The 27592-nt window shown below is 40.5% G+C and overlaps 1 protein-coding gene across 2 annotated transcripts in view; it reads right to left on the bottom strand.

Annotated features, from left to right (window-relative positions):
* The window catches only part of Fbxl4 (F-box and leucine rich repeat protein 4), a 71863-nt gene extending 61086 nt beyond the window's left edge, over window positions 1-10777 (bottom strand). For both annotated transcript variants that reach the window (XM_038347649.1, XM_038347648.1), the window contains exons 1-2: window positions 10648-10777; window positions 248-357 (exon numbers count right to left, since the gene is read on the bottom strand). The gene's annotated coding sequence lies outside the window, so the exon portion shown is untranslated. The remainder of the gene's footprint in view (window positions 1-247; window positions 358-10647) is intronic.
* Window positions 10778-27592: the final 16815 nt, after the last annotated feature.

The following is a 27592-nucleotide window of genomic DNA, read 5'->3' as shown; positions in this document are numbered from 1 at the left end:
TTACCTGCTAAGCCAACCCCCAGTCCTATGTTCCCTGTTTTTAATTATTCTTCTGTCCCAAACATGCTACATGCAGATTCTACATTATGGCAATACAGTTTTTTTGAGATGACAGTTAATTCAGACCAACATAATTAACTGCAATACATATCACAGCCCAAAAGACAGGATTTAATTTATACCCACAGCAGTGTTTGTGAGGGCAGTTCTCAGCTGCCTGGCATCTGATTAGTGGCCAGCTACTCACCCTCGCTAGAATGGTCACGGAACACACACAGGAAGAGCAGGAGCTGGCACCCATCCACGTGTCTGAACCACACATGCTGCTTTAGGGTACAGATGCTGAAACGAGGTGGCCTGAAACAGAGTTTAAACAAGCATTTTTATTTCTAAGTTAGGAAGCATTCCAAGAGAAATACATTTACAAAATTTTGTCAGGTTGATAGAAAAGTGAGGTGGTAGGAAAAAAGCAGAAAATAATTAAAAACAAAACCTCCCAACTAGGCTATATTTTTCAGAATTTTTTGGATAATCCTGAATTAATATTTTGTTTGTTTTGTTTTTGTTTTTCGAGACATGGTTTCTCTGTAGTTCTGGAGTCTTATCCTGGAACTCGCTCTGTAGTCAGGCTGACCTTGAACTCACAGAGACCCACCTGTCTCTGCCTCCTGAGTGCTGAGATTAAAGGCGTGCACCACCACTGCTCAGCTCTGAATTCATAATTTTTTTAAAATTTGTTTATCAGAATTTGATAAAAGAGTAGCAAATCACACCTAACGGGGGGGTTTAAACTGTGGCTTTGTTTCAAACTATGCCTGAAGAAATATCCTAGGGGAGGCACGTGTCCAGACAATCTAGACCAGTTTGTAACCCTCAACAGTCAAGAAGAGGCCAGGCAGCCACGCGGGTTTCAAGCCATCTCTACTTGCTTGCAACACATCCTCACCAAAGAGCTACCCAGTCAATACCGACGAGGAAAACGAACACTTGTTTTGTACTTGTAAAGCCCTGGTGTACCGGCAAATGTACCGGCAAGTAACGGCGGTACCGGCGGTCGGAGGAATTAGGAAGTGACCCAGATAGTCCTTTTATAATAAATCAGTTTTAATAAAAGGGGATATAAGGGAACTTACAGAACCAAGGAGGACCCTCCTATTAGTGCCAGCAAAGTATGGCATATCAAGTTAAGGTAGGGCTAAGCGCCTCTCCTTGTGTTAAGGCTGGGCAACACAACCTGGCAGGTCTTCATTTCTCAATATGCAGCTTGGTGAATATTCTGTATTTCAGCATGCTGATAGAAAAAGGTGATGTGAAACAAACCAAGAGAGCATAAACTAATCTGAAAACATGTAGTATCTTCTGCATCTCCATCCTGGTCTAAACACACAGAGATGCTATATAAAATGCTAACTAGTGCAATAGTAGAGGATTAAGCTTAAAACAACTGTAGAAAATACAGTTGTGAGAAACAGGAAGGTCCAGAGCAGGAAGACTGACTTGGGCTAACCTGACTAGTGGATTACTTCATCAGCCAGAATGCTTGCAACAGAACACACTAACCAGAGAGAAAATTACTAGTGTCCACAGACGCGGGTCATGTTTAGAAAGAGCTTTACGAAGCCCAGTTCAGGAGGAATCCTGTCTATGGAACCAGGGATAAAAACAGGCTCTCCTGCCAAACATCTGTACACATAGCATCAACTCAAATCAGGTGTGTGCCATGCACAGGGCCTAAATTTGTACCACCTTCACAGTGTGTGATTCCTCCCAACAGAGTAAAAATACTGGAAAAGCAAAACTAGTTCCAAACTGGGGACATTTTTGGACATGGAAGGCACAAATATGGAACCTCTTTATAAAGTTGTTTTCACACAGGAAAAAAAACTGAACCCCTACTTAAGATGCATGTCGGTGAAAAAGCAGTCACTATAAAATAAAATTACAAAGGGAGTAAGCTGGTGAAGCCAGCAAAGAGGAATTTGCATCCTCAGGGACAAGGAAATTTAGGACAAGCAGAGCAAGACCTTGTGGGGAAAGGCGGTGAGGCACTCAGGGAGGGAGAGCCATGTACCAGATGACAGCACTCTGGTCAAGTGGAAAGTCAGCAAAGCCTTCAGACATGGCCTCACACTCCAAACTAAGCTTTTCCTTCAATTCTCAAACTGTTCCTCAGAAGCAGTCAATTAAATGGAACTAGGAGACATCTACAAAATAAGGTGTCTTCAATTATGTCAGCCTCACAAGCACTCTTGGCCAAAAGAGGAGGAAGGCAAACTGTAAGAGTTAAATTTTGGCTGGTGCACCACAATACAAATTCTACAACGCTTTCTCAGCTGGTTTATATTGTTGCAGATTACAGGATAATATAAAAATCAACAGGACTGTCATATGGACAATATCATTTTTAAGTTGTGTAAAAGTTAAGCACAATTTGCATTGAAGTAACATATGTAAAATCTGGGTTATAAATTGTAAATATAGTTATACTGTCAGATTTCTTCAGCTTAGAAATGTAAAATGGAAATTTTGTTTTCTCCAATTCTAGATAAAAGGAATCTTTAGGATTTTTTTTTTTTTGTAAAGTAAAGTTAAAAATGAATGAAATACTGGAATACTACAGAAAAGAGATTATAAAATGTACCTCTAGGGAGAAATGTTCAAGTTTATACAAAAATTATTCTAAAGACTCTCATAGCATATAAAACATGGCACTGCAGATAATAAGCCAAAATTAGCAACAGTGGCCTTCGTCTTATTTGTTGCTTAATCCAATTTCTTACTAACAGTGATTATGAGGTGAGAAACTGTGAGGTCTCTACAAAACACCAGCATAGGAATAACCCTCATGAGGCGAGAAAGAAATCCAACTCAACACGACTTAGCTGCTCTTCTAGAGTATGTCACCAGGCAGTTTATTTTAAACATATTTAAGTACGGTACAGTTTGAGGGAAAATGTTTCCTGGTAACAATTATCCCAATCCCACGTGCACAATAAAGCTTAAGGCATGACTACATCAAAACCCTTTGCAAAGTCCATGTGACCTCCACCATGAAGGTGAGTTCTATAGCTTAAGAGCCTAGGATCCGGTGAGATCTTGGTCATAAAGATGGTGTAGAGGTCACTAGGCTGTAAAGTATAAGTGACATTTCCCCTAAGGATGGGTTCTATTGACTATGGATCAAAGCTAAAGATAAAGGTCTAGGAAAGGAGAGTCTGGGATACACGTAATAGTCTGGGGAATTCGGGTATGGCCTGGTCCTACAGATAGCAAGATCACCGGGCTATTAGCTACACCCACTCCCAGCCTTGTGTTGAAGAGACAAGTCTTCGCGCTTGCTCAACATTCCCGATTTCTCTAGAGCTTGCCCTCTACAAGAAACTCCCCAGGACACAGCAAACCTCACACAAGTACGATCAAGGAACACAAAGAAACGGCCATTTTAAACTGTATCTTGAGACTCTCATGTTCCTTGGGAAATAGCTTGTGTTTTACAACATGGTTTTAATATAATACAACTTTATTTTCAATCACATCTTTCACATTATAAAACACTTACCCAAGTTAAATAATACAATCACATAGAAAGCACCAACAGTGGAAAAGAGAAATTAAGAGGTATAGACCAGTAAACATGCGTTTACTAGCAAGACTGGAAGTGAGAAGGAAGTCAATGAAGCAGAGAGAAGCAGGATCGCAGGAGCCACTAGAAGTTGGATCAGAGTCATGCTCTGGCACCCGAGAAAAGGACTTCACAAAAATAAACAAAAAAATGGCAACAGAATGATCCACAGCCAGAATCTGGAAAACAAGTTTAAAACTCAAAAGTGGATTCTCAACTTATAAGAAAGTGAAAAGACCCGGGGAAAAGAGAGGAAACAGGCATTAAAGCACAGGCAGGTCACACAAAATACTTTAAAAGCCATCTAAAAATGTGCCCCTAAGTGACCGGAGAAATGATGGAGCCCATCCATAGCACAATACCAAGGCAGCAGTATGATCAGTGTGGTGACAGATCAAGAAGAGGTGCCTGTCATCTCTAAATCTGACTGAAAATTGTCAAGAAAGGCTATTCAAGGAAAGGACTCTGGGGTTCAATCTAGAAATCCAAACATACAAAAAGTTATGAGAGTGAATTTATATTTGAGTGTGGCTTGTACAGCACTCCACTAGTTGTATTTGAAATAGTTCCAACAGTCATGTGCAATGACACACATCCTTGTATACAGACATGTACAATGACACGCATCCTTATATACAGACATGTACAATGACACGCATCCTTATATACAGACATGTACAATGACACGCATCCTTATATACAGACATGTACAATGACACGCATCCTTATATACAGACATGTACAATGACACACATCCTTATATACAGACATGTACAATGACACACATCCTTATATACAGACATGTACAATGACACGCATCCTTATATACAGACATGTACAATGACACGCATCCTTATATACAGACATGTACAATGACATGCATCCTTATATCCTCTTTGCTTCTCTAAGAACTTTTCAGTCTCCCCCAAGATGTTCTTTCTCCTTCTCAACTGTACAGAAGGGAAAATGCTCAAGGAAGGGTTTGGAGTATGACAGGTACCACAAAGTTCAACTCCCTTGGCATCTGTCTTCCCTGTCTTCTCTCTTCACAGCCCCCGACTCTTCCTGTCTTCCCTGTCCTTTCTCTTCCACAGGCCCTCCACTCATCCTGTCTTCCCTGTCCTCTCTTCCATAGTACCCCACTCTGTCTTCCCCACCTCTTCTTTCCACAACCTCCCACTCTTCCTATCTTCCCCATCCCTCCTCTTCCACTGCCCCCCACTCTTCCTGTCTTCCCCGTCCCTCCTCTTCTACTGCCCCCCACTCTTCCTGTCTTCCCCGTCCCTCCTCTTCCACTGCCCCCCACTCTTCCTGCAGACCCATGGTCCTACCCACAATTGCACTGAGTATCCATGCCTGGTATCTTCGAGTCTTCTGCTGAGGTGAGGCTGGGCATGCCTCCTTCCTCTCATGCAGTGTCAGGTAGAGGATGTATGAACCATTCATGTTTTCTTTGCCTTCTCTTAGCCCCATTTCTCACCTGCAAAGATATGTTTCTTTCCAACAGACTATGAGTTCCTCAAATTCAGAGAATGTACCCTACTTTTAACTATGCCTGATCTTGGGTATGACACTATAAGCTCAATACACAGTTCCTGTTTTATATAGATTTACACAAGAAGAAAAATAAAGAGCTTCGAAAAACAGAAAAATGAAATCAGTGATTCTTCAAGACAAGGTTCATATGAAAAAATTTCCATATCTTGATATGAAGAAAAAGAAGAAAATGGATAATAAAAACTGAAACACAATAGGAAAGAATCAAATGCATGAACTTCCCTGAAGCCATCCAAGAAGGAATAGGATACATATTGAAATTTTACTGTTCAAAGAGAATGTAAAAAAGCGGCAACTTCTGTTAGTACAAAAGCAGTCCCTGAATACATAAAAGAGACTTGACTCTGGCCACAAAGGAACTCTGATTGAAATTAAAGAAAGATTCATGAGAGATATGATTGGAGAAGTAAAAGAAAGCTATTCTCTCAAATATGAAACAGCTTTTGCACTCCAAATCTGTGATAAGACTGCAGGATGATTACAGAGAACTAGAAAAAAATACAAGGAAAAAGTTCTCCAAAAAGAAAAAGAAAGGAAGGAAGGAAGCAATAAGTTAAGAGCAACAGCCCAAGACAAGAGAGAAACCAAGAACAAGACAGAAGGTCAGACTGAAAAGCAAGGTTACCGCTGTTCTGGAGTTAGACACACTACTCAGGAGCAAAGATCAAGAGCTGGCCTCTCATTTCTTTCATCATAATTAGTTACATTCCAATCCTATATGTTTAAAACATAAGGAAAAATGTAGAGCACAGGAAAAAGATATGAAGATGGCATCTTAAACCTTTCAGTGCCTCTCTTTCTCTAAATCAAAGCTCCAATTAAGCACTGTATTGTTTGGAGAGGGAGCTGGTGGAGAGAGGGCTCAGACATCAGGAGTGCATAGCACTCTGGCTTTGGACTGAAGTTCTCTGAACCCACCTCATTGGCTCACCATCAGCTGTAACTTCAGCTTCAGGGAACCCAATACCCTCTTACGGCCTCCAAGAACACTGCACTTATATTCATAAATCCCGATACTGAAAAACATACACAAACATATTTTAAAACAGAATTTTTGTAATGCCTTAAGAACAAAAATATTTTCAAAATTACACCAGGGACTGCTATGATTTGGTTCAATGTTCTCCACCCCTGGCACAAGGCTGATGTGTAGAAGGCTTAGTTTCTGGCCTCTCAGTACTATAGGAGATAACTGATTCTTTCAGAGGTGAGGTAAATTAAAGTGGTCATTGGAGACAAAGCGTTGAACAAAAGATGGGAACCTTGAGTCCTTCTATGCTTCCCAACTTCCACGAGGTCAAAAGGCAGTCTCCACATGCTCTATGTCACCACTGGCCTAAAGGAACAAGAACAATTGACCACTACTAGAATCTCTAAAATCCCGATCTAAAATAAACCCTTTCTCTTCTTAAACCGATTGTCTCAGGTATTTTGTTATAGTGACAAAAACTGACGAGCACAAAGCTCCAATACAGATTACAAAGGAGGAGTTTTTAAACGGGGCAACGGAGGAAAAACAACCATTGCCCAGTTTTAAAGCCTCTGGAAAATCCAGGCAAATGAAACAAGGGGAAAGGGCAGGGAAATCCACATGATTTGAAACTTAAAAGGAGTAGGGGGTGCTCTCCCAGCTTTCAAAGTATCCCCCAAAAAAGCAAGGAGGTGGCACAAAGGGTCTGGGCTACAGCAGGCTCCTCAAAAGCCTGCCGTCTAAAGGGTGTGTCTCGTGAGAAAGTGAAGCATGAGCTTGGACTCACACTCAACGAGAATGAAGAATTAATAATGGTTAGTTCTACAGAATCTGCTCCCATTCCCCTGATTCTCCACACTTCTTTAACAAGCAAATCTAAGCTTCTAAAACATTTCACATCACACTTTGTTTAGTTAAACAAATAGAAAACATGATTAAAACAACAAGAAAACATTTCTTAAGAATGAATGATGCCTTTCTGAGGCACAGATGTGGGAAGCCTCCTCCCGCAGACCATGCTTTCTGGCACAGCAAAGGTGTTACAAGACAAAGGATCTTACAGATCTACTCAATACACTATATGCATTTAACCATTCTCTTCATTGTCTCATCACGGACAAAAGGGGTAAGTAGGAAGACTGAGGATTTAGAAGACCCCTGAATTTTTAATGAGCATGTGCATGCACAAGCGTACACTTGCACACACAGACACGCGCTCATACAAGTTTAACTAAAAGAGTATAAACTAGGAATGTGGGTTTGAAGAGAAAACAAAAACAAAAACAAAGAAAAAAACCAGCGTCCCCAATTATTAGCACTATAATAAGTCTAGGAATATATATAGTTTAACCGAATATTAGCTAGCCATTTTTGTATAGCAAAATAGAGTATATTTACTTCATTAACAAAAAGAAAGAAAGGAGGGGCTGGAGAGATGGCTCACAGGTTAAGAGCACCAAATATTCTTTCAGAGGACCTGGGTTCAATCCCCAGCACCACATGGCAGTTCTTAACAATACTTTTTTTAATTTATTTTTTAGATTTATATATTTTATGTGGACAAATATTATGACTGCATGCATGCATGTGTACCATGTGCATTTCTGGTGACTGCAGAGGTCAGAAGAGAGTATCTCCTGGAACTGGAGTGCCTGTAGGTGCCAGGACCCAAATCCAGGTCTCCTGCAAAAGCAACAAACACTCTTAACTATGGACCCATCTCCCTAGTCTCCTTATCAACAATCTACTTAAAGAGTACGGAGGCAGAATCTGCAAATTTAAAAGCTATAAATAGCCTTTCACCCAGGATTTTAATCACTTGCACCAAGAAAATAAACAAATATGCAAATACATGCAGTAATATCCCTCAACCTCCCTGGAGATGTTTTAAGATTCCACTGTGGACCATGTCGGTAGCAGAGAATCCTAGGCAGACCATGCTTTTTTCTAGACACACAAACTTCCTATGCATAACACAGTCACCTATTCATCCAAGGAAGCACTTAATGACTGGCTTCTCTTTGACATACTTCAATTTTTAACATTAGTACTCTTGAGCCAAATTGGGCAACATTAAATAAAAAAGGTTACTTGCACACAGCTGATCTGATAGCCAGGAATGTCACTGAATCGTGATGGGCACAGGGTGTGTACAGGGACTAGACAAGATAAGGCTCACAGATAGGAATGCGTACAATCCCATCACACTACTCAGAACAGTGCAGGACTAAAAACTGTTTACCCTTGGAATTTTCCACTTAGTATTTTTCAGACTAAGACTAACAGAAACCAAGAAAAGGGAAACAGGAAACAAGGAAGGATTACTCACACATGGAAACCGTTCCACCATGTCACTGTAACAGAAATAAATCTGTAATATTCTTAATATCAAGAGATTGAAAATGGTAAGTTGCTCCACAATAATGTACCAAAAAGACCTTTAAAAGACAAGATGTCTTACGTACCTATATAAAGACAAGATCATCAATGATTATTACTAACTAGAAGCTGCAGAAAGTGACACCACAAACTATATGAAAAACACTTACGCACATATTTCTATGTCTAGAAAGAACAAAACATTAAGCAGTGTTTACTACTTATATACCTACTATAGCAACACAAGAAACTATTCTAATTGGGATACCCTATTGGAATGGTGAAACTCAAGGGCACATCTGAGAAGGGCCTTCAGCTTGCAGGGATGGAAGTTGGCACAGAACACGTATATGATCACCGATAAAAAAAAAAAAAAAAAGACGTGAGTCAACAGAAGTGCAGACTGTGAAACACCTTATGTGTACTACTGTGGGGAGCAACTCTACAGGGTGAAGGAAAGTAGTCAGCAACAGAAGGTTTATTTAATAATGGCCATTAATTCAAGTGACCAAGGGGAAGGCAAACTTAAAAAAAAAATAAATACTGGCAAGGCATTTTAAAGGAATGAAGCAAGACACAAAGGAATTCAACTGGGTGTGGTGTGCACACCTTTCAGGAGCCAGAGGCAACCAGACCTTTAAGGGAGCCAGCCAAGACTGCCTTGTGAGTTCCAGCTCAACAAACAAACACAAAACAGAATCCCACTTGCCCCCAACTTAGTTTGCCACAAAAATATTCAGTGATCTGCACAATAGGCCAGGCCAGGTTGAAATCACTAGACTTTAGAACACAGTTTAAAGCTGGAGTAACAAGAGCAGCATGGCATTACCACAGGAAGTAGGTCGCCGCTAACAGTTCAGACTGTCTCAGGAGTAAACAGGAACAAGTGCCCGCCATATACAAATACGCACTTGTCAGGAAGAAAACGCACAGAATTCGACAAATGATGGAAGTCATTGGTTAGTAATAACCAAAAAGGTATGGCATTTTTTAATCTCACACCCAAACTGAGTGAGACTTCGAACCATGGGGGTGGGGAGACTCCACACACAATTCAATGATGAAAGTCCAAAGAAGACTCCAAAGCTGGATCCGTAAAGATGGCAAATACTAACTCCACCAAAATTGAGAGGACTGGGCAATGAGGCTGGCATGCTAAAGACGGAAACGCTTCTATTCAAGACCGAATTCGGGCGAAATACAGCTGTAAACAGTACTGTAATATAGTAGTGAGAGAGGAACACAATTAGCATCACGGTGTAAACACAAGAATTGACCATCTTAAGCGCCCACCTCTCTGACTTTCAAACCAAAGACAGAACAGGGTTCAAAAGAGCCAAGACGTGGGTCAGGAGTTCTAAAAGTTGGTACTCAAGTGTGGAAATAATGCAATTCAATGAATATTCAGACAGTAGTACGGTGGCTGTCAGGGGCACTAGTTAAAGACTGCGCTATCACCCAAGAATTTACTTCAGGATAAGAGGCTCTCAAGGGCTGGCTCTCTACTCAATACCTTGTAGGACAAGAGCATGCCAGATAAGCAATGTGCCTGTCTTCTGAACTTAAACCCGGGAGTGTGTGAGGGTCGCAGAGGGAGCAAGTAGCTCCCAACAAGAGCCAACTAGAGAGCAACAAGCATGTGACCCCAGGTTTCACCCATCTAACTCCCTACTCCTAAGCAGATGGCAGGTAGGACTGCGTCCCCAAAGCTCGGCTGCTAAAGATCACTTGGAACAACCAGGGAAATGCAAAACCAGCCCCAAGGCCAAACATAGCGTCGAGTGGCTGGGCCCACCCCTGACGGTGAAAAGAAGGCTACAGGCTCGCATCTCGTGGCATGGGACTGCGTGGGCAGAATCGGTCGGGGTTGTGCGACCCGCGGGCCCCGAGTCCGCAGCTAGCCACGCGGGCATCAGGCCCAAGAGAGCCGCGGGAGAAGGCGGCGGCACCCACGTCCCGTCCCAGCCAGCGCAGCCGCGTAGCACCGCGGACATAAACAAGCCTGGGCCAAGGGGCCTCCGCCCCGCGCTCCACGGAGTGACGCGCGCCCGGCCCCGCCCACGGCCGAGAAGACTTGGAGACCTTGAGTGGGGAGGGAGGGAGGAAGAAAGGGCCGTACCCTGCAGGGTCCGGGACGGGCGCGCGCAGGGCTTCGCCCCAAGCCGGCGGCGTGGGCAGCCGGACGCCGCTCCCAGGATCCCGCACTGCTGCCGCTGCGAGCCCGGCACAGCGCGACCCGGAAGGAAGACCGAGGCCGCGGGGCGGGGCGGGGCCGGGCCTTGCGGAGGGCGGGGCTTGAAAAGGGCGGGGCCAGGGCCGGGGTGGCAGCTACTGAACTGCTCTGGTGGCCTGAGCAACTTAGTTAGCAAAGCCGGCGATGGTCTATAAATGGAGTGTTTGCTCCCTGGCTGGCAGTAGTTACAAAACCTTCATAGCCCTCGTTCCTCCAAGGACAGCCTTCCATATGTGGTGTAGTTCTGCTGGGGCTTCTTCGGGATCGGTGACTCAACTCTGGTATTATGCAAAGGGCATTTCTGCATAGAGCAGTGGAAAGTATGTTTTAACTGCTCAGCAGACACGTTCCACCAATTAATTAGCAAACTCCAACCCCAGAAACAAATGTTCCCTGCAGGCTCATATTCAGCCTCACATCCACAAGCCCAAGCTACCTCTGATGAAGATGCTGTCAAGGGTCTTCCTTTGTCATTTCATCTCTTTTCTTTAGTTGGTGTTGTATATGTCTTCACAAGGTTTCCGCTAAAAACTGTTTACAAGATTTATTTTAATTTTTTTTGCTAGCGTGTATGTGTGTGTATATGGGTGTCCCCGAGCGCTAGTGTGCCAATGGAGGCCAGAAGAGAACAAGAATGAACTGACAAGCAGGTGTGAACTGCCAGATGTGGGTGCTGAGAACGGAACAGCCCCCATCATTCTCCAGCCCCATTCATGGGAAACTTTCAATAATATGCTCATCATCTCCAAATTTCTCTTGAAGAAGCAAAACAGAAAGGATGCTTGTTAAGTTTATACACATAGTATATTACTTACTTGTCTATTGCTGTGGCAAAACATCATGACCAAAGCTATTCATGCAAGTTTTGGGCTTAGGGGTTCCAGGTGGTTAAGAATCCAACACAATTACAGGCAGGGAGCCTTGCAGCAAGCACCAGGCATGGTGGCATGAACAACTGAGAGCTCACATCTCCAAGAGCAAGCATGAACTAGAAAGAACAAACGGGTATTATTAGTCTTTGAACTCTCAAAGCCAGGTCCTGGTGACTTACTTCCTTTAGCAAAACCATACCTTCTAAACCTACCATAGGAACCAGGTATCCAAATGCCCCAAAATATAGGAGGTTTCTTAGTCAAACCAGGACATGAAGTGAAGCCACTTATGGTGTAGTGAAATTTCACGATACCAAAGTGAAATTTTTGTCAAGGAATTCAAACTGAATTTCCATCTTCCACACTTAACTGTGGCACTTAGTACTTGGTGAACTGCTTCCTAAGAGGAGAGTATTGGAGCCAATTGTGGAACGCACCTTTAATCCGGACTATTCTGAGGTGGAGGCAGACAGATTTTGGTGAGTTCGAGGCCAGCAGGAAGGGCTTTTCATCTTGTTACCAGAAAGACATGACCATACAGTCAACTTTTCTGTACATCTCAATCTACTCACCCCAAGGCTTCTGTAAAATTGAATTTATTCTAAAATAAAACTTGGGTTAAATTATGCTCATTCATTAAAAAGTAAAAATAAAAACCTGACTCTTTGTATATCCTGATAGGACCCCAATTAATGCCTATAAAAGAACTCAAACCCTATGTAAACTACAGAAGTTTCTCATTATAAAATGAAGTATGATTTCTATCTGAAAGATAAAACTCTGTGGTGGTTTGAAAGAAAATGGCTCCCCAAAAGGAATAACACTATTAAGAGGTGTGGCTTTGTTGAAGTAGTGTGGCCTCATTGGAAGAAGTATGTCACCTCCTATGCTTAAGCTACTCCCAGTGTCAGAGACCATTTCCAGTTGCCTGCCAAAGACTCTCAGCTACGTCTCCAGCACCACATCTGCCTGCACACTGCCATGCACCCCAACATGATGATAATAGACTGAACCTCTGAAACTGTAAGTGAGCAACCCCAATTAAGTGCTTTCCTTTATAAGAGTTACCTAGGTTGTGGCGTCTCTTCACGGCAATAGAAACCCTAATTAAGACAAATACATTGAGAAAAGAACACAAAAGTTGGATATAGTGATTGTGCGCCTGCAATCCCAGCACTTGGGAAGCAGAGATAGAAGACTCAGGAGTTCAAGGTAAGCCTCAACTACATAGCAAATTCAGTGCTTATCCTGAATGCTAATACAAGAGATTAATGTTGCCAACTTTTGACCCTGAGATAAATAGAATCATATACACTATCCATTTTATTTGGCCTGGTTTCTTTCAGCATAAGGTTGGTGAAAACAATTCATGTTTTGAGTGCATGGTAGTTTCTTGAGTTACTCATATAAATAAACCACTGTTTAGTGTATTCTTCATAGGTGTTGAGCAGTTTTTTTATTATTACAAACTGCTGCTTTTAACATTTGTGTTTATGTATGTTAGTGCATGTCCTTCTATAGGCATCTTCATTTCTTCGCTTTCTACTCTGTTTCAAAGATGTAGCTGGTGCTATTGTTTGCTTTCTTTTGGAGCATATATTGGGGTTGGAGTGATAGAGGTTGAAATCAGGGACTCTGAGGTTTTGGTTAGACTGTCCCTTAAAATACTGCTTCCAAAGTAGACAGATTCATACTTAAGAAAAAGAAACACTCAGAGTGACATTTTATTTCTGCAACTAAGTAGTATTATCAAAGCTCAGGCAAATCTCCTTTCCCAAGGACCATACTTTGTTTTCTGAGCAGGGGCATAAGTGAGGCCAAAGAAAAGAGTGATGCTTATCAGTTAGTGGTGCCCTGATTTAGTGGGTGAACTAATGCCTAGTTATTAAATGGAATGCTTTTCAGAGCTGAAAAGCATCCCACGCTGTAACGGCACTATTAAAAATAAAGTCTCAACAAGGCTTAATTGTGCATAAAGTCACCAGCTCAGCGAGTTGGTTATGATCCATCTATGTGAATTTCAAAAGTTACAATGTTCTATTGCCGTGGGGAGGCGGGCACAGAAGCAGCAGGTTCAAAACTCTTCTTTGTCCTGACTTCTTGAAGTACCATCCTACCCACCACTATTCTCAAATGGCTTTTCTTCATCTTAAAATGAAATGTCTAGCAGTTAGATACCTTTTGGGATCATGAGGGTGCGTGTCCCTAAAATTCTATATCAGGAAGATAAAGACATCATTCAAGATAACAATGTCCCCACAATGAACTCCTTTTAGTTTTCTGTCATTGATTTCAAGTAGTTGTTCTCTCTAATCAAGGTTTCTTAGAAAAATGCAACTCCACACATACTCCCTCTCTCATGTGTGTGTATGTGCCACTATGTGTGTCTGTGTGCCTGCATCTTTCTGTGTGTGTGCCTGTGTATATGTGTTGTACCTCTGTGTGCCTGTATGTACCTGCATGTGCCTGTGTGTGTATGTACCTATGTGTGCCTCTATGCGTGTGTGTGCCTCTGTGTGTGTGCCTGTGTGTGCCTGTGTGTGTCTCTCTGTGTGTGTGTGTGCTTGCCTGTGTGTCTGTGTGTGCCTGTGTGTGTGGTGTGTTGCTGAGATTGAGACATTGAACCCAGGTCATCATTTGTCTCAGACGGGTCCTCTCCAACTAAAATACCCGGGCTTGTGTTTACTTTTTCTTTTAAGAGATGCTCTCCCTAAGTTTCCCACACTATCATTGAGCTCACTCTGTACTCTAGTCAGGATTAGAATTTGCAGCCTTCCTGCCTCACCCTTACACTCCCGAGTAGTCTGGACTATGGGCCTGCACTACTGCCAAGTTTAACCCTGTGAAATCTCAAATGAACTAATTTGTTGAAAAACAGAATTCAGGCAGTAATGATAGTTTATGATTTTCAATATGCTAGTGGCTAAATAGCATGAATCATAGTCACTGAGAGTAGTAATCTTTTAGTCTGTTTTCAACATCATACTGCTAATAATTTTTCATTTTCATTTTAACATTTCATGATATCAATCTAAAAATAGTCATAGTAATTAATAAGAAAATCAGAATTTTAGACAAAAAGAAAGCCATTAAGAAAAAAAAAAACCAAGCTTATATACTTCAAACCCCCTTTTTACAGACCTGGAAGCAGGCTCTGAAATTAAAAGAATTGCCCACATCACAGTGTCAGAGCTGTCAATGATCCCTGGTCCTCCACCTCTAAATCAAAAGGGCTCTCTGAAAATGATAATGAATTACTTTACAATTCAATAACAACTAATCATGTTCCCGTATTACCATAACCTTGAAGTAACTGTGTGAAATAGGTAGAAAAATGAAACGTTCTCGGGAGCCGGAAGAACTGTCTGTCCAGCATTGCCATGTTCAGTAACCTGTGATCCTCGATAAGTTCTAACTTCTCCGAGCTTGTCGGCCGTTCTGTGAAATGTGCCTGATTCACAGGCACTAGAGAAATTTAAAAGAGATCATATAGGTGAAAGCACTTTGTGAGTGATAAAATAGTATGCAAATGGATGAATAATATTAATATTTATTAAAATATGGTGAAGATCAGTAATTGAGCCTCTCCAATGCAAAATGTCACTGTAGCGCCTTCAAGATCATTCTAGTTAAACTTTTTAAATCGTTATCAGCCACGAGAAGAGCCTACAGCGACTCAGTGATTTATCGAGATTTAGATTCGCAGCAAGTGGCTTATAAACCTGAGACCTGAGTGCAGGCCTCCTTGCACCTCCCAGTGAACAAATTCAAATATATTTAATATGTGAACATAAACTAAAGTCACTAAGATAGGCTAAAGCAACTTCATAAAGCTGTAAGCCAAATTGGCAGTGGCCTAAAAAACATATGCTAAAATACATTAAAGAAATCAAAACCTACTCTGCATGTACAGTTTTCATTTCTGCCTTTCTTTTTCTCAAACTTTCTTCATTTACTTAAAAACTTAGCGTTAATAAAGGTTTTCAGTACTTGGGAGTAATGGAGAGAAGAATCACAGAGATGAAAGATGAGACATCCAAGGTCTTTTTTTCTAAGGTATCTTCACTTCTGTGGTTCCAGGATGGGTAAAACCCAAACCCAGGAAACTCAAGCCAGGTTGAGCACCCAGGTTCCATAGCCCCCTTCAACTTTCTTTTTCCTTTATGTGGTGCCACTTTTGAAAGAGTTGTATCTGCTTGAGTTGTGTCATTTTTTCAGAATGACAAGGCAATCAACAGAAGAACAAAGACTTTTAACCACCCCTTTAACCACCAGTGACAGGGTGGTAGGTGGTCCCCGCCCAGTCTCAGCTTCGACACCTGACATAGATCAAGGTCTTTAGTTCTCACCGCTGTCACATCCTCATTGGAAGATGCTTTCCATCACTGAGGCTCCAACCCAAGTTCTCACACATGATTGGCAAGTACCCTACCCAGACTTTCAGTAGATCTGAAGAGAGCAGGTGATTTTGCTAAACTTTCAGTATTCGCCTATCTATTTGTACTTCTGCCCAACTATTACTACATCTTTCCTATAATAGCACAACCTACACATTTAAACAAAAAATTTAAAGACCACGATTTTTGGGGTTACCCATCTCCCTTGATACATGAAACATATATCCTGCTTTTGTTATTGAGTCATAAATATTTCTCCATATTCTTAAAATAGGTCATACCATTTATATTCTTAACACAAATGATTCAAAACGAGCTGTGTGGAACTTGAAATTAATCTTTATAATTGCGGGTGAGCCTTTATTATAAAGTTTTTCCCGAGCCCATTACCTTTTGACAATGCAGTCTTTATCATAAATGCATGTCTTTGGTGTCTCTCATGAATGCTTTGTCAGAATAAAATGACAATTTCACAAGTATCTCCTTCAAAAATGTTTTTTAGGGGCTGCAGATAGTTCAGTGGTAAGAGCACTTGTTGGTAAGAGGTAAGAGGATCTGGATTCAGCACCCACATCTGAATTCATTTGTCACTCACAACTGTCTATAACTCTAGTTCCAACAGATCTGACACCCTCTTCTGACCTCCATGGACACTAAGAATGTACATGGTGCACACCAATACATCCAAGCAAAACATTCATACACAGAAAATCAGATAAAACATTTAGGAAACCTGTTACATACAGTTTTAAATAGCATCCTTTGTGCTAATTGCTGAGTAGAGTTTCTTTTCTTTCTGGTAGACTAGGTCTTGCTGTGTCCCTCGTTCTGGTCTTGAACTCAAAGAGAAGAAGTAATAAACTTTCAATATTCACCTAATTATTTATACGTCTGCCCAACTATTAATATCCCTTCCCCGTTATAACACAGAGTGGAGTAGTTTGAATGTAAGTGAGCCCCATAAGCTCACTGACAGTAGCACTATTAAGAGGTGTGGTCTCGTTGGAGGATTGTGTGTCACTGTGGGGAAAGGTTTCCTATGTTCAAGCCATGCCTAGTTCATCCAATTCACATTTAGTTGCCAATGGATCAAGATGCAGGACTCTCAGCTCCTTCTCCAGCACCATGTCTGCCTGCAGACCACCATGCCCTGCCATGATGATAATGGACTAACCCTCTGAACTATAAGTTACTCAATTAAATGTTTTTCTTTATAAGAGTTGCCATGGTCATGATAGTTCTTCACAGCAACATAAACCCTAACTGAGATAAACCTATACATTTAAGTAAAATGTATGGTAACTTCACTTCTGAGTTCTAGCATGGATAGAACCCAACACCAGGAAACCCAAGCCAGAAACTCAAGAACCCAGGGTATAGTCCTCACTCCAGCATTCTCTTTTCTTTATGTGGTGACACTTTTGAAGAGTTATATCTGCATTAGGTAGCTGTGTCATCTAATGGAGTGCTCAGATATAAATGGGCATCTATATAACCCCATTCCCCAAAAGTCCAGGGACCACTGTGAAGAGGTGGCAGAAAGCAAGGGTCAGATATCAGAAGGGCTGCTGCAGCTCAGTATCTTCTGATTCTTAGAGTCATTGCCCTCAGGAACCCACAGCAACTGTGCCTATACATGTAAGACTTGCCTAAGATTAAAATGGTCAACATCCAGTGTTGATGCAGAAGAGCACAGGAGGTCCTGCCTCCCAGCTGGGGAGCTACTGAAGTTAGTGGCCACTGGAAGAGGGAGAGTCGCTCTTTTTTTAGGGGCATAGCTCCTGATAGGTTGACCATGCTCCAGTGGATGGCCCCACTCCTGTGCACATGGGTCAGCCCTGAACGGACTCACTAGTTTAAAAAAGGAGGCACAACCTTGAGAGGAGGACATTGCAGAGGAGTTAGAGGGAAGAAGTGCAGGGAGCATGGCAGGTAAAATCAAAATGCATTGCTTACATCTACAAATTTCTCCAAGAATAGGTACAAAAATATCAGTTTTAAAATTCCTCATGCTTCAGTTTCCTAACTGCCAGGACTTTCAGCCTATGCTGCCATGTAGGGCTTGGGATTTCTTTGTTAAGTTCTTTGATACCTTTTTTAGGGAAAAAATTCTCTATTTCAAAATCATTAAAAATATTGAAAAATATTTTAAAATAGACTTTCATTTTCCCTTGTAGTTAAAAATTGGGAGAAGAGTTTCAGAATTTTAAAGAAAAATATTCTTGCTTCTTTAATAAATATCAAAATATCACCAAGAATCCTTCGTACCCAGTATTCTCTTACTGTTCTTTTCTTGCTTATTATTTCAGCCTCAATGCTAAAAGATTTGGTTTCTCTAGAGTAGGAGGGTTCATTTTATTCCTCCAAATTAAGTGATTTACAGAGGCCACTGAGCAGAAAAGGGCAAGGGGCCAGAATCTGCTACATGTAGGCTGCATTCCTACTTCCGCCTGCTCCTGGTCTCCTGCCCCCTCAAAGCCAGCAGCTGCCAGGATAGCACAAACAGCCTGGAGATGGGCCAGATAAAATTTAATGATGGCCAGTTGGGATCAGTCTGTAATAGAGCCCAGCACTTCATTTACTATCTACTCAGAATGCTGCCGTTCACATAGTGGGCTACTGCATAAGAGGAGAGATTGTGAGCTAATTTCATATGTATGTACCTCTTTCCTATTGATAACTATTTTTCTATAGTTTTTCGGTGCAATCGCTTCTCAGCCTTTTGGCTAAGATCAAGTGTAGTTTTTTGGTGCAGATGAAAGAAAATGTCAAAGCAGCCGCTGTAAAAGTACCTTCCTGGAAGACCAACACAAACATTAAAGGGTAGAGCTTTGAGATACTTTCTTTGAAGTGAAATCTTGATATTGGAAATTTTTCTAGTTACTTTTCTTGATGCTGTGACCCACAATGTAACAAGTAACTTACAGGACTATAGTGTTTTAAACGTGAAATGTCCCCCAGAGTCTCATTGCACACTTGATCCCCGGTTAGTGGAGCTACTGGAGATGACTCCGATCATGTTACCCTGAAGAGCCTTGGTGGAAGAAGGCCACATGATGGGATGGCTTTGAAGGTTTATAACCTCATTTTACTTTCTGTTCCCTGCATTTACTTACTGTGTACAGACGAAAACATCATCAACCCGTCTCCTGCTCTCGCTGCCATGCTTTCCTGGTGGGCTACCTTCCCACAAGGATGAAATCTGGATTCAGGAGCCAAAATAAACTCTTCCTTCCCAAAGTTGCTTTCTGTCAGGGTTTTCTATTACAGCCACAGTAAAGAAAGCACTTTTATGTTGGCTACAGTAAATCATGTTGGGGAAGGCATAAGGCTGGAGAAGGAGGATTACATTACACATACAATTCCAAAGGTTCTGTAACCTTCCCAAATACCACCACCAACTAGAGACTTAGTGCTCAAAGACATGAACCTATGGGAGTGTTTCTCAATTAAACAGGGTTGTTCGGGAGAATCAAAATATCAATAGTCTACTCATTCACTATTAAAATTGTAGTGATGAGGCAAGCAGGCCTGCTTTTCGTCCCGCCCAGCTCCTGCATGGCTAGCTTTACACCTGAAATAACAACACACAAACTGTATTCATTTAAACACTGCCTGGACCATTAACTCTAGCCTCTTACTCACTAACTCTCACATCTTGATTAACCCATTTCTATTTATGTGTGTAGCACCACAAGGTGATGGCTTACCGAGAAGATTCTAACCTTTGTCCATCTTGGACCAGAGCTTCATGGCGACTGCCTCACTGCCTTCTACCCAGCATCCTGTTCTTTTTATTCCACCTACCTAATTTCTGTTCTATCAAAGGGCCAAGGCAGTTTCTTTATTTAACCAATGAAATCAATACAAAACAGAAGACCCTCCCACATCCCCTTTTTCTGTTTAAACAAAAAAGAAAGGCTTTAACTTTAACATAGTAAAATTACATATAACAAAACAGTTATCAAGCAAGAATTACAATTATAATATTTATATCTACTTTATCTTTTATCATAACAATGGAAAACTATAAGTATCTATTTATTCTTCAACTCCATCAAAGACTCTAGAAGGATATAATACTACCTAAGTAAACAAGAAATAAGCAACTTCCAAACTCTAGAAATGACAGAGACATCTCGCTGCCTAGACAGTCACCCAAAGTTCTTTTGTACCATTGGGGCATCCATCTTCGGCCTTCAGGGCCATAGTATCCAGCAGACATTTCCATGAAGCAGGAAATTTCAAAGGCAGTTCAGTCACTTTTTTCTTTGTCCTCCAGAATGTCTCGCAGACTCTTTCATGAAACAGGAACCCCAAAGGATCATCTCACCTTTAGACAAGTTCAGCAATCCTCTCTCTGTGGGTTCTTTGTGTCCAGTTTATGCAACAGTCCAGACAAGAGCAGTTTCTTGCCCAAATGGCTATCAAACTCCATAAGGAGCCTCTTCAGTGCCTATCTTCCTCTTGAAGTAGTTGGTGCTGCCAGGAGCAGATGTGTCTCATTGTCATGAAAAGCTCTAAGTTATTAAAACATTTAAATGCCATATTCTGTAGTCTTTGAAAGATATGAAAAATGCCTATCTGAAATATATCTATGCACATCTAGAAAATCTAACTAACATGACTACAAGCTTGATTATTATCGATGATTATCCATTAACAACCTATATTTCCTAATTATATATTACATTTTTAAATGAACTACACAATCAAAATACCTTAATCAAGATCAGAAATACATATACATATATCAAGATTGACCTTAAATTTATATCAATAAACCAAGATTTATACCAATGCAAATTATTCATATCTATATCATATCCCCCTTTAAATGTAAAAACACTTATAGACAATATTTGGGAATATGGGCACAGTTATTTCTCTCCAAACTGCTTGGTGCTGAATGGGGGTGCTGTTATTTAGGTCTTTCATGGTATAACCTATCTGCTAGATTCATCTCAGTCAGCAGTTGAGCAAAGTAATTTTTTTGAGGCTGTTCACAGCAACATTTCAGGAGGGTGTGTGGTCTATCATACCATATGGGGATAGAAGTAATCCACAGGGTCTCATCCTCTGTGAAAACAAAAGAAGAATTTTTCCAAAGCATCATAACCTTATCCAAATTTTGATGTCAAGGTATTTTCAAAATATCTATCTTGGATTAGTTCAGCAGCACTTATAAGCAAATATCTTTTAGCAGCTGTTGCTCCTTCCTCATCATTCAAGCAATTCAAAGAGAGCATAATAACATACAGTATCAAGATTCTCTGTGTATTTTCCATCTTTGTGAGGCTTTATTTTAACCTCTATTTCATTAATTTTTACTTTTTGAGACAGGTTCTCTGTATATCTTTGTTCTGGAATAACTCTGTAGACCAGGTTGTCCTTGAACTCACAGAGATCCTCCTGTCTGCCTCCCAAGTGCTGGGATTAAAGGTATGTGTTACCACACCTTAAACTCTCAGAGATCTGTCTGTCTCTGCCTCCCAGGCATTGGGATTAAAGGCGTGTGCTACAACACCTTGAAGTCACAGAGGTCAATCTACCTCTGCCTCCCAAGTGTTGGGATTAAAGGTGTGTACTACAACACTCAATTACTCTATTTTTTTTAATTTAAGAACTTTAACCTTTAGCTTACATATATTTTAACACACTGTAAAACATTTAGATGTTTTCTTAGACTTTGAATCTTTCTTTTATTGTATATCTCTCTTTTTGTAACCACATGAGTCTTTAATTTACCAAGCAATATGGGTAGGACTAAAGCCATGGCTTTGACGGCTGGATCCAGCCCATTCTTTAACTTTTCAGCCTCGTGGCGGAGGTACCTCTGGAGCCATTTTTATTGCCACAACTCTGTGGCGTTTCAAGGTCCCTGCCAGCAAGCAAGCTGCAGCATTCTGCTCCCAGACCACACTCAGTCAGACTGCCTGCCTGAAAGAGTCAGAGTTTGCCCTGGCAGGACGGCCCAGAAAGCCGGCATTTTAGAATGGCACAGCTTTTTTCCTGCTACAGCCGAAAACCAAAAAGCACGCAGTCAACATTTTATCAACACTATTTAAGTGTTTCTTGGCAGGACCTTTTAAAAGAGCTGTGAGGTTTTGCAGCTAAAGCTGAGTCAGGAAGCCTCTCTTAAATGAGAGTGCTTTCTTGCCTCTAGCAAGCAGAGCAGACCTGAGAAATTGCTGCTACCAAAAAAACATGCTTTACTCTATTCTTTCTCAAGCTTTCTCAGGCTTTTTGTGGATTTAGTTATCCACGTCTGGGCGCCATTTGTAATGATGAGGCAAACAGGCCTGCTTTTTGTCCCACCCAGCTCCCGCATGGCTAGCTTTACACCGAAATAACAACACACAAATTGTATTCTTTTAAACACTGCTTGGCCCATTAGCTCTAGCCTCTTACTGGCTAACTCTCACTTCTTGATTAACCCATTTCTATTAAATGTGTGTAGCACCACAAGGTGGTGGCTTACCAGGAAGATTCTACCCTATGTCCATCTTGGGCCGGAACTTCATGGCGACTTCCTCACTGCCTTCTTCCTCCCAGCATTCTGTTCTGTCTTCCCTGCCTACCTATGTTCTGACTTATCAGGCCAAGCAGTTTTCTTTATTAATTAACCAATGAAGGCAACAGATAGAAGACCCACCTACATCACAAAAATGCTCATTAAAATACTGGCAAACCAAATTCAAGAACACATTAGAAAACTCATCCACCATGATCAAGAAGGCTTCATCCCAGAGATACAGGGATGGTTCAACATATAAAAATCTGTCAATGTAACCCACCATATAAACAAACTGAAAGGAAAAAAACACATGGTCATCTCATTGGATGCTGAAATAACCGTTGACAAAATTCAACATCCCTTCATGATAAAAGTCTTAGAGAGATCAGGGATATGAGGAACAGACCTAGATATAATACATTAAGCCAACAGGAACATCAAACTAAATGGGAGGAAAACTCAAAGCAATCTCACTGAAATCAGAAACAAGACAAGGTTGTTCACTCTCTCTATATCTATTTAATATAGTATTTGAAATCCTAGCTAGAGTAATAAGACAACAAAAGGAGATCAAGGGAATACAAATTAGAAAATAGGAAGTCAAGATTTTGCTATTTACTGATGATAAGATAGTATAAATAGTGATCCCAAAAACTCTACTAGGGAACTCTTACAGTTGATAAACACCTTCAGTAATGTGAGGGGATACAAGATTAACTAAAAAAAGAAAAAGAAGAAAGAAAAAGAAAAAAACAGTAGCTTATTTTTATATGGAAAAACAAAAAACCTAGAATAGCCAAAGTAAACCAGTACAATAAAGGAACTTCTGGAGGCATCACCATCCCTGACTTCATCTCTACTATAGAGTTATAGTAATGAAAACGACTTGGTATTGGCATGAAAACAGACAGGATGCCCAATGGAATTGAATTGAAGACCCATATATCAATCCACACACCTATAAAAACCTTATTTTTGACAATTAAATTAAAAATATCAAAAAGAAACTGTAATCAAATAAGTAGTGTTGGTATAACTGGATATCAATAAGTAGATGGTGAATAGATCCATATATGGCACCATACATATAGACATACATTTAGACAGATTTGTCATCAAGTCTAAATGGATCAAAGACCTCAACATAAAACCAACCTCATAGAAGAGAAAGTAAGAAGTACACTTGAATGCCTTGGCACAGGAGATCACTTCCTAAATATAACTCCGGTATCACAGACATTGAGAGCAACAATTAATAAGTGAGACCCCCTGAAACTGAGAAGCTTCTGTAAAGCAAAGGAAACAGGCAACAAGACAAAACAGTAATCTACAGAATGGGAAAACATCTTCACCAACCCCTCATCAGAGAGGACCGATCTCCAAAATATACAAAGAACTCAGGAAACTTGACACCAAAAAAACAAATAACCCAATAAAAAATGGGGTACATATCTAAACAGAGAGCTGTCAAAAGACTAATCTCAAATGGCTGAAAGAAACTTAATGAGCCAGGCAATGGTGGCATATGCCTTTAATCTCAGTACTCGGGTCTCAGTACTCAGGAGACAGAGGCAGACAGATCTCTGTGAGTTCAAGGCCAGCCTGGTCTACAAGAACTAGTTCCAGTACAGCTAGAATTGTTACACAGAAAAACCCTGTCTCAAAAAAACAAAACAAAACAAAACAAACAATTTATAAACTTAAGGAAATGTTCAACATCCTTAGGAATCAGAGAAAAGCAAAGCAAAACAACTCTAAGATTCCATCTTACCCCTGTCAGAATGGCCAAGATAAAAAAAAAAAAAAACACTGATGATAGCTTATGCTGGAGAGAATGCGGGGTTAGGGGAACAATCCTCCATTGCTGGTGGGAGTATAAACTTGTACAGCTGCTTTGGAAATCAGTATGGTGATTTCTCAGAAAATTAGGAAACTATCTCAAGACCCAGCAATAACACTTTTGGGTATAACCCAAAGGATGCTCAATCATACCACAAGGACATGTGCTCAACTACATTCATAGCAGCATTAATCATAATAGCCAGAACCTGGAAAGAACCTTGTTGTCCCTCAACTGAAGAATGGATAAAGAAAATATGCCATACTTACACAATGAAGTGTTACTCAGTTGTATGCAAATTTCCAGATGTCATTGCTTTTTACATATTGGGCGAGGTAACCCAGACCCAGAAAGACAAATATTATATGCACTCACTCATAAGTGACTTTTAGACATAAAGCAAAGAAAAACTAGACTATAGTCTACAACCTAAGAGAACCTAGACAACAAAGAGGACCCTAAGAGAGACATGTATGGATCTACATAGGAAGGAGAAAAACACACAATCTCCTGATTAAATTGGGAGCATAGAGTTTATGGAAGAGGATAGGAGAGAAGAAAGGAGGAAGGAAAGAGCGGCGGAAATGTATAGCTCAATAAAAACAACAAAAAATAAAAATCATTAACCTCTAGAGCACCATAAAATTTTCAAAATATTTGACAGGTCTTTTACTAGCTATTTGTGAGCTACTTATTCCCAATTTTCTTCTTTTTCCTTAATGATAATGCTTATGAGACATTTCCATAATCTATAATGTGTAATGTCATTATTAATTTTCAAATTATATTGGAGAGAAAATATTTATTAGATACATTTTGTGGATGAACAAATGATTTAGTTTACATAAAACTAATACAATTTGCAATTTTAAATGGGAAAAAATAATAGCAAGAGGTTGGAAACCACTTAGACATTTCTCAACAGAAAAATGGATGAACGGAAAATAAGGAGGTATGTGAAAAGTGTGTGTGTGTGTGTGTGTGTGTGTGTGTGTGTAAGGGGAGAGAGAGAGAATTTAAATATTTTAGGTGAAGTTACACCACTTGGGGTAATAATTTTCCCACCCAGAGATATACACTAGCTAACAGAAACATCAGTATTAGGAATAAGTAATCTCCTTTTAAGTTGTTAGAGCCATCCAAGAGACTCCCAAAATAATATAGGCTATTTCTATTGCCCTTGATTATGTCTAAGAAGTTGAGATTAAGTCTCTACAGTTGAAGATACCAAGCACTTCAGAGACAGGACTTGAAGGAGTTAAGCTGGATCCTACACAAAATCCTCCTTCCCAAGGACTAATTTCCGTAGAACTGCACTATGATATGCAAGCTGCTGATGAGGAACTCAATCAACAGTCCTGCCCAGATGTGATGCCTATGAACTACAACAGTGTCCAGCATGGGAAGATATCTGAAAGGGTTGAAATAGTGGCATTTATATCTCTTTTGTAACCAGCAACTGTCTAATTGGATGTAAGGTCCCCTTGACAAGAGGGAAATCATATCTGATACTGCATTCAGTCAGCCGCTCAAGGCTAGCAAGATCTTGGATCTTAGAGAAGGATATACTACTGCCAATTTTTTCAGCTAATATAATTCCTAGCTGCATGCTACATACTTATACCTATAGATAAGTGTAGCCATCGCTCCTCATCACATGCCTCATTTTACAGCAGAATAGGCGCATTACAGAAAGCCACACTATTCAAACTAAAGAGATCATATAACTGTGGGGTGCCCTCCTGACAAATAATATATTTACAACATGATCCCTAGTCTTCAGGTTCTGTAAACATTGTAGAAGAGGTGGCAGAGGAGGTGGTAAGAACCATAGAACAGGGAAGTCTTTTCCAAGATCCTATCTTCTAGATATGACAGGGAAGACATACCCATGAAATTTCAAACTATGGCCATCTAAACAAGACCTGAACAATGACAACACCAGTTGACATGGCAACATAAATGGGGAAAATCCACACAAACCCAACCCCAAATGAAGAGCTACAGGCATATATTGACCGCTAAGAGAGGGACAACTAGTTTTCCCCAGGGATAATCTCCTAACTTAGTGGACAATAGTAAGCTGTCAACCTCAAAAACATAAACATACATAAAACATGAAAGCTGATGCAAGATAAAAGCATGAGGTGGCAGGAATAGGTATCACTTTAATCTCAGAAGACTCCAGCTGAACCAATATCACAAGTAATCAAGACATCCAGTAGCCCACATTAACAGAATTTAGGGACTAGCATTTTGGATGGTTGCATTCATATATTTACTAACAATAACAATAAAGAAAAAGAGACTATGAACTCAAGGTAACAGGGGAACATGAGAGGGGTTGAAGGGAGAAGAAGAGGGGAAATGCCATCTTTATTTAATTAATATAAAATTTAAAAATTTATGCTCACTTCAAATGAGGGGCGAATCTCAAATACAAATAGTATAGTTTATTCCAATAGTTTGTGCCTTTTTGGATAAGAATATGACCAGGTCTAGTTTCAGAGTACCAGCTAGTATGACTCAAGCTTCATGTGCCTGTGAATCTTTCAAGGACCATGGTAAGAGGAAGAATCGGATTTGGGGAGTGGTGGGTTCTGATTTGTGAACTTATAACAAGCTCCCAGATGACAAGGATGCAGGAAACCCTCAATTACATCTTGATCAGAGAACTTAAGGTCATTTGATTTATAAAATATTGTGCCTAAATATTAAAGACTTATCATGAACAGGTACCAATATTATAAAGCAATATTTGAACTTCAGCTCAAGACTGGAGTGAAGCAAATTAATCCACTCACATCAAACATTTATTTTCATTCCTTTAGACTGTTTCAGATGTCCCGAGAGCTTGGAAGAGTCAATCTGTGTTCTATGTTCATTTTCTGTGAAACCTGATGCAAGATAAGAGCCAAGACGATATGAGGAGATATTTTTTAATCGCAGAAGACTTCAACTGTCCCAGTCTCGCAAATGATTGAAAAGTCCAGTAGACAACATTAGCTGAATCTAGGGGATAAAATTTTGGCTGATGTTGTGAAGACCTGAGTTTGACACTTTAACTTCTATGTGTCGGAGCTCTGATGCTGTAAGGTCACCTCTGCACCTGCTATCCATTCTGGCCTGCTTTTGTTTTCAGCAAGTGTGAGAGTAAGCCAATGCCTTGGAAATGAGGGCATAAGAAAAAAACATTACACTTGTT

Source organism: Arvicola amphibius, chromosome 11, assembly GCF_903992535.2.
Source record: "Arvicola amphibius chromosome 11, mArvAmp1.2, whole genome shotgun sequence".
In the NCBI taxonomy this organism is placed as follows: domain Eukaryota; kingdom Metazoa; phylum Chordata; class Mammalia; order Rodentia; family Cricetidae; genus Arvicola; species Arvicola amphibius.
Note: the sequence above shows the minus strand (reverse complement) of the source record. Positions and strands in the feature narration are given on the sequence as shown.